This window comes from Marmota marmota, unplaced genomic scaffold, assembly GCF_001458135.2.
Source record: "Marmota marmota marmota unplaced genomic scaffold, marMar, whole genome shotgun sequence".
Lineage (NCBI taxonomy): Eukaryota > Metazoa > Chordata > Mammalia > Rodentia > Sciuridae > Marmota > Marmota marmota.
Window position 1 is genome coordinate 17,786,267 of NW_026000174.1, and position 9,156 is coordinate 17,795,422.

Here is a 9,156-nt window from a genome sequence, read left to right on the forward strand (position 1 = left end):
ATTAAGTATCTCAGGGTGGCAAAGAACAATGAGATAATGTATATAAAGGAACTAGTCACAAAAAGGATTTGACCCATGAAAAACAGTCAAGGAAATGTTTTGCAATATTTTATTTACTATTTTTATTGATTAATTTTTTTTGCAAAATTTTGATGACTAATTCTTGACACTATTTGAAGGATGCCCGACAGTAGCTGACACTTTGTTAACATTCCAAAATTGTGACTGACATTGAGATCAATGTACATATTCTATAACCAAAAAGGGAAGAGATACTGTCTTTGTCAAAAGTCAGAAGCTTGGACCTTCCCAACTGTAGAGAGAGGAGTGAGAGGCCAAAGGGTGCTGTCTAGCTACTCTCAGGAGGAAGTCTCCACAAATATCTCGTGGTCTCAGAACTGCTCTGCCTGGAGGTAAGCATCACCTCCAGAATGGCAGTGCTGTCTATAAAGTGCCAGTCGTCGAGTCCTCATTCTTGTTTCCTCAGGTTGTCAGAGGAGCTTGCCTTCCCAGTTAGAGAAGACTTAAGAAGTTTTTTCTTTGCCTTTGGGGACTGACACACTTCTCTCCTTTGTTGACCAAGTTCAAGTCTCCTATCTGCTTCCAAGGTCTGTTGCATTAGGAAAGGGACTTGAAGGACTAAGGAGCTAGAAAGCCAGCTGCAGGAAAAAGAGAGGCATTAGTTTTCACTCTTTCAACAGAAAACTGTCACCTTTTTTGTCTGGCTATCTATGAAGCATAAGTTACAGTTAGAATTTGGTTTTCAAATCTTTTGAATGCTTTTAGTATCAGAATCTAACTTAGAAATTGATAGATTAAATTAAGACAAGGTACTTCAAATCTGCAACAGGAGTATTTTAAAAAGGGTAGGGAGGTAATTATGAAAACAACTGTTTATCTATCTATCCATTCATTCAGAGATAAAAACAAAGAAGCTAGAGCTTAGCATACTGTATAAAAGCTTAGGCTTCCTTTTAGTGGAAGTGGGGGTTGTCAGAGGCAGAAATAAAGTGAAAATATAACTCTGCTGCCCCTTGTGGTCCCTATGATACCCTGCAAGTCTCTTCCAATTGCTTAGCATAATTAAATGTGAGACTGTGGGAATAGCACCTGTCTCTCTGTTTCAACAACCCCATAAAAATCATGTGATAATAAATAATTCCAAAATCTAGCAGATTGGTGTCATGTTTAGAAATGCGGTAAATGCAATTAGAAAAACCACAGTTTGAGTTCAGTCTTTGGTACAAATATATGATACTGGACAATTTAATTAAATTTGGAATCTAGTCTCCAGTAATAAATTCGGATAATACTATTAGACTTCTAGTGTTGAAATTAGAATCCAATGATTTACTGTATCAATGCACTTATCATAGTGCCCAGAACAAAGTGAGAGCCTTTGAAATGTTACCCCTTAATTTGTTTCAACACTTGCATGTCAGTTACTAATGAAGGTTTTATATGCATTATCTGACTTAATCCTCACCAATACACTATGCAGCAGGCATTTTGTTCCTTTTCTGAGTAAGTAAACACAGAATATTTAAAAAAATATTCAAATATTATGTGACTAGTGAAAATAAATATTTGTATTATGTTGTATCATATGATAGTATTATTATATTATAAAATACTCTAACAACATAGTTTCACATAAACTAAAAATTGAAACATCCCATGCAACCATATCTTCCTAGCTTCATTATCCTGAGGAAACTGGCCTTAGTAATCTGGTGTTAGTCCTTCCATAATATATTTTTCTTAATAATTTTTAGTTGTAGATGGACTCAATACCTTTATTTTATTTATTTATTTTTATATGTTACTGAAGATCAAACCCAGTGCTTCACAGGTGCAAGGCGAGTGCTCTAACACTGAACCACAACCCCAGCCCCCCCCACCCACACACAATAGATTTTTGAGTGATGGGGAGAACCAGCTGTGGGAGGGAGGGAAGGAAGGTGAGATGGGAAGGAATATCTAGTTATTATTTTTTCTCTCTCTCTTGAAATAGTTCTCTCCTCTCCATTACATTAAATTGAAAGTAATGCTGCTCTTTCTATATTCCTAGAATAAAGAATGACTGATAATGTAAAACAATTTTGAAAGTTTGTGACATTTTCAAAATCCAAGGAGATGTTTTATAATCCTTTGATTTACTATTAGAAACAGGAAAGAAGTAAAGACATTTCTCAGGAGACATGATATGAAAAAGGAGAAGTTAGGAGGGGTAGCCCAATGTCCTGTCCCTCTACAGTGGCAACCACCTTCAATCAAGAGACTCTTTCAGCTATTCTCTCATTGCTCCACCTGTCTTGGTCCATTAGTTCCCTCTAGTGGTCATAACAATACTTCAGGCTACTTTTCTACAGAGTTTTTGTCAGATATGTCAGAAAATATAATCCATTAATAAAGGTAAAAATAATATTTTAAGTGCAGCCATTTTTTCCTTTGTTATTGTGATTACCACTGAAATCTTGATTCTTCACTGGTGATCTCTTAGGCTATACTGAGTGTGGGACAACAGGATGTGGGATGCTAAATCAAGGAACAGGTTTTTGTACTTACTAAAGAAAACCACTATAGCATAGTGAACCAGATATTTTCCAGAACAAATAAATTGATCAAAGACTTCTCAAAAATGCATAGAAAATAATTATTTACAATGTATATCATAGTATGATGAACAACATTAGTATACCAATTTTAGTCTAGACATAAGCTCACACTTAGTGGACTATGTCCAGATGAAGGCAGAAAGAATAAGAAAGATGCCAGGCAAGGTGGTGCATGCCTGTAATCCCAGCAGCTCAGGAGGCTGAGGCAGGAGGATTGCAAGTTCAAAGCCAGCCTCAGCAAAAGCAAAGCCCTAAGCAACACAATGAGATCCTATTTCTAAAAGAAATATAAAATAGGGCTGGGGGTGTGGCTCAATGGTTGAGTGTCCCTGAGTTCAATCCCTGGTACCAAAAGAAAACAAACAAACAAACAAAAAGAATCAGAAATATGATGGGAACAAGAAAAGAGAAGTCCTTTGATCCAGATCAGGAAAAGAACAGGCAGGATAGAGCAACAAATGATTGTCATGCAAAGAGTATATATGACTTGTTGATAAAGATGGAGGCATAATATTTAGATAGTAGCAAATACCTATATGATACACAGTAGAAAACTCCATGAAGGATCCTCCTAGAAAAAAGGATAATTGGATAAAAGCATAAAAGCTGAACTCTGAAGAACTGAACTATAATATCCCAATAACTATGGGAAATATGGTGAAGGTAAAATCCAAGGCCATTTCAGCCAACATGGAGAGGAACACGGACTTGATGAGTGAGGGTTCTATCCTAAAGTTTTCCAGGATGATGGTGATGCACATGAAGAAAGTGTTGAAGAAATAGAAGTGGGTAGAGAGCCAGGAAGGGAGGCCTTACAGCTAGAAATGTCATGAGAAAAAAATAGAAAGTTCTTTGTGTCAGCTACCTTGGCTACAACTGGTGAAGTCCAAACCTTTTGTTTTAAATCTATTCCAAGATCTGAGACATTGTTAAAATATATATTAAATATTATATTTAAATATATATTATATTAAATTACATTTAATATAATATTTATATATTATATTAAAATATATATTAAAGAAGTAACGTTGGATTTAGGAAATGCTCCATGATTCCTTGCAAATCATGAATGATGATCACTCTAGGAGACACTGAGGAAATGAACAAATTTGGTAGAGCAGATAGAGATGATTTGCTTTATTAATTTAGGCAGTTTTTCATGCAATCTGGGTCTGCACTTATGTCCCAGTCAGATGTTGATGGTCAGCTGGTTTTCTTGTGTGCTTTCCTTCACTAGTGGCCCAGAAATCCAGACTCTTTCTAGACTTTAACTTCACCATCTCAGAGCCCTTTATTTTCTGCCACATGGAGGAAGAGAGAGTGAATGATAAGAAGTCCCTATGCTTTGGACAGGGACACATTATTATCTATACATTACTTGAGTCATAACCAGACACATGGTCAGTTTTATCATAAGAGCTGCTCAAAATCTAAAAGAAATACGTAGATTTTAGTTACCAGCATTGTTTTTGCCATCCTAGTCATAGTAACTAGCAAGATCCCACACCTCTTGATTCCCAAAACAGCAGGAACCTTTACTATAAAATCACAAACATAAAGAGTCCTATCTTTATAATGCCTAAGCAGTCCAAATAAGACTGGGAGTTCCAGAAGAATACCATATTTTGTAATCTGTGACCAAGTTAAGCCTCTCTCACCCTAAACTCTATCTTATATCAGAACAGATAAATTAGGTTTTGTAAAGTATTTTGTCATGAATTATAATATTTAAGAGATATGTGGCATATTCTGGAGCCAAATATCCTGGGTAGACTTCAGCCACCTGCTATTTACCAGCTACTTGATCTTGAAATATTGCTTTATGGCTATGTGCCTAAGTATCTTAATCTGTAAAGGATGTTACAATAGTACCTGATTTACAGATTTACTGAGCATGTTAAATGAGCTAATATATCAACAATGTCTTGGGCATAGTATCAGTCATAACAATTACAATCATTGCCATTACAACAATTATTATTACCTTACTGGAATTTTAAAATATATGTTTAATTTTTATTGTCACATAATTGTATATATTTGTGGATACAATGTGATATTCAATACAAGCGTACAATGTGACATTACACCTGACATGATCAGTTCAGGGCAACTGATGTATGCATTACCTCAGACATGATCATTTCTTTGCTTTGAGAACATTTGAAATCTTCTCTGCTAGATATTTTAAAATATACAATTAATTGTTATCAACCATATTTGACAACTTCTGTGCTATGGAACAAGAAGGTCATATTTAGATAGAGGTAGCAATAGAATGAAAGTAACATCATATTGTCAAGACTTAACATTTTTCCTTCTCTGAAAAGAGAAAGAAGTTTAGTTCTTCTGGAAAACATCATGGCAAAATAATCACCTGTTCAGAAAAAGTCACTTGCTCTATATTAATGCAAAACCAAGCAGGGCCAAGCAGTACTGGAATCTGTCCCAAGGATAAGAAAGATTATGTAAATTGTGTACCTGTGAATAGACATGCTGCTCAGAGGAAGATGTGAGGTAAACTTCTCTTCTCAGATAAAATGGTTAGTCTAGAAATGTTTAGAAAGTTAGATCCTGTTTCTCATGAATAAGTATTCTGTGAAAATAGGAGGGAGATCAGTGGAGGAAGAAGGGGATTGAGGGGTAAGAAAGAAGGCATGTATGATTATGTCAAAATGAATCTCACTACTATATACAAACATAAAGCAATTTAATTAAAAAAAAAACACTTAAAAATGCATATCCTTGCCAACACGATTCCCCTTTCTGTTAGGAACATCTACCCACATATACTCTTGGGTATGATACCTTGGGTTCCCAGATATTTTAATTTAGATGTAGAAGGCTCACAGAAATTTGAAGTCCAATGCAAAGTGTGATAGACGGACTGAATATTTTCAGTTTTCATCTGACCAGCACAGAAAAAAAAAGAGAGAAAAACTTCTACCATGTATTCTTCTTATGGATAAATCTGTTTAAGTTGAACATTGTATGGCTTTGGATAAAATACTTAACCTATTTAAGTAATGGACTCTAGTGTCAGTCTCTTCATTATAATAAAAAAAATGTTGAAGTATATGTGTGAGAATCTGGTAGGTAAAATTGAAGTGCTCAGTACAACGCCTAGTAACAGTGAGACCCAAGGACCTAATTGTCTTTATCCTGTTGTGATTATATCCTGAGCTCTTGTGAGAATCCAGGCTCTACTTGTCAAACTTCCTCAGAAAAATTATGGTATTTCCCCCTGTAGTTATAAAGTTGAATGTTAATGTTTAGTCTTATTGCAATTCATTTTGTGAGTTTTGATTCCTGTTCTCTAGCTGTCCACAATGCTTTTGGATCCAGCTGCTCCACAGTGATAACATTTAACACTGATGCCAAGAATATGGGGTGGGCTATCAGAAGTGTCAAGGCCAGTGAATACAATGAGGGGAATTAGTCAGCAGCCAGAAAAAGAGAGTGGTTTGGGAGGGTGTCTCAGGAGGGAATGCTCATGAGCTGGATAGAGAATAAAGAAAAGAGGAGAATGATAAACATAATATAGACATGCCAAGACGAGAGTGATTTCTATGAAGTGAATGAGTAAGACAGCAGAGAGAGAAGAATCTGGCCTTTCTATATTTTTGACATGCATACATAAATATGGAACAGCAAATCCCATCATTAGAACTATAATGAACTGACAAAAAAATGAGAAATTAAAAATAAATAAATAATTTGGGCATGGAACCATTCTGGCTGGGAGAAATTTCTCAGGGATGGTCATAGGAAAGGGTGGTCAAAAATGAGTAAATGTGGAAGTTGACATCAACCATCTGAAAATAATTGAGAATTGACAGAAAGAGAGTTACATCCATATGATATGGGATCCATACAAGTGGTATTACTTAATTAAAGAGGAATGAGCTATTGATAAATCCTACAACATAGATAAATCACAATTATTCTGAGTGAAAGAAATTAAACTCAAAGAGTTATAGTCTCTATGATTTTTGTGGTAGACACTCTTGAAAAGATAAAAAAACATAACTGTGACAGAAAACAGATCAGTGGCTGCCAGAGTTAGGGGTTGGGTTTGTGACTATAACAGTATTGAGGGAGTTATTTTGGACTGATGGAACTGTTCTATATCAATTTTACAATACACCGATTAATACAGACAGACAGAAAAAGAGAAACAGAGAGAGAGAGAGAGACAGAGAAAGAAAGAATTAGAACACACCAGATCCAATATTATGCCCTTGTTTTACAGATGAGCAAAGTAAAGACTGAAACCTGGAGAATGTCAAATGTCAGGAGAGATAGGGAACATTCCCACCACTTCCACATGCATGTGTGCCTAAGAAGACCCAAGCTCACAAACCACACGTGAAGAAGAGGGTAGGCGATAGGCCCTAGAAAAGGGAGTGTTTAAAGGTTTGGTAAAATGTTTGGAAATGGAGAGGGTGAAAGAGATTTCTCAGATTTCAAAACTGTAATATCTTCACAACCATGTTTAAGTCATTCATTAAATATCTCAGTATTATGAAATAATTGCCAAATTCTGTGTCCATAAATAGAATTCTGAAACTTGTTGTTGCTTAGATGTTTTTGTTGTCTCTTCTCAAGAACTGCAGAATGGGCGCAAACATGAACTAAATTAGTTCCTGTAAAGCTCTTGGAACAACACCTGGAACAGGATGTTTGCTATGAGTGAGAGAAATAAAAGCCTGTCACAAGTTCAATAAATCATCCCTAGCCATACCACTTAAAAATTTTATTTTTTTTTAAGAAGGCATTTGGGGATTATTAGAACAGGAGGACGCCATCCCTGGGAAGATCTTAAGCTGCGGGGGAAACACAATTACTCCCCTAACAGATCACAGTGTGAAGGAGAATATTTTCAAACTCCAGCCCTCAGAAGACAGATGGCCATGCTGCCTGCTTTCATTCAGGTCAGTCCTGACTCAAGATGCCCTGAATAAGGAGGATCTGAGGCTCAGCAAACTAGTGGTCAGGGTCAGAGTGAGGATGGGCACCAAGAGACTTTTTTAGAGGTTGCACTTGTTTGGAAGAACCCTGTTTTTATTTCAATTGTGTGATACATGTCATTATATATTGCTGTATCTGCGAGTTGATGTTGATCTATTAATCAAAAAGGTCTTCAAAGTAAGAAGTTGTTTTTAAAGGGAATACATAGGTATGAGTTTCATTTAAAATTAAAATCCATTTATGTGCATTTATTAATTATTCACAATACATAATTTTTAATATTAATGCTTTTTTCATTGATTTTTTTGACAATTGATATAGGATTAAAGATCAATATGTTGTAAAATCACATTATAATATTTCTTGCTACCACATAAATAAATGTGAGTTTTCCATTAGGTCCCATCACTTCATATGTATATTCATATAGTTCTGTTTCTTAGAATTCTATAACACATATAATTGTACTTTGTAGCACATTATCTCTAAATTTTCATGAGACAGACCTTTATTGTTGTAGCCTACAAACTCATGGAAATAGCATTTAAATCCCTCTCTAATAACACTTTACACTTGCCACTTCTACAAAATTTTTCAGTTACATGAAAATTTTGATACCACTAAACTTGTTTTATATTCTTTTTACTGCTATACCTCCAGTGGTCAATAGGTATGTAAGTTCTCTATAAGTAATTTATATTTTAAAATAATGTGAATTTCAGACCAAATGGCAAAGATAACTAGAAACCTAGGTGCCTAAATTAAACATACTGTATGCAACTTTAGAAAAATAAATAAATGGTATAGAAAGAAATACAAAAAAAATGGCAAACTTTCCAAGAACTCTTTTTTTTTTTGAGTTTCAAAGTTTATTTTAAGGAAATAATCAGATAAATACTCAAAGATGAGTATGTGAAAATGCTTATGCAAGAATTATTAATATTACCTAATAAAATTAAAACAGCCAAAAATCCAGTAGTAAGGGGGTGATTTATCAGAGTTTCCCCAAGAACATATTCTAGAACTTAAATTTTTTATATAAATTTATTTTATTTATATATGACAGCAGAATGCATTACAATTATTGTTACATATATAAAGCACTTTTTTTCATATCTCTGGTTGTATGCATAGTATATTCACAACAATCCGTGTCTCCATACATGTACTTTGGATAGAAATGATCATAACATTACACCATCACTAATTACCCCAAGCCCCCTCCCTTTCCCTTCAACCCCTCTGCCCTATCTAGAGTTTGTCTATTTCTCCCATGTTCCCACTACAGCTCAGTTGGTAGAGTGTTTGTCTCACATGTACAAGGTTCTGGATTCAATCCCCACCACCACAAAAAAAAAAAAAAGCCCAAGAACTCTTTCTAACCATTTGTACAATTACTGAATAATATAGGAGTAGCTACTTACTAGTTTTGAGCTATGCTGCATCAAAACAGCACATCTAATTTGTAGAAATTTCTGATGTTTAGCTTTTGCTTTTGAAAAGAATTCTCTCATCAGAGTTCTTATTTGCCTAGATGTGACATTGGTATATAAGGTTTCTTAGT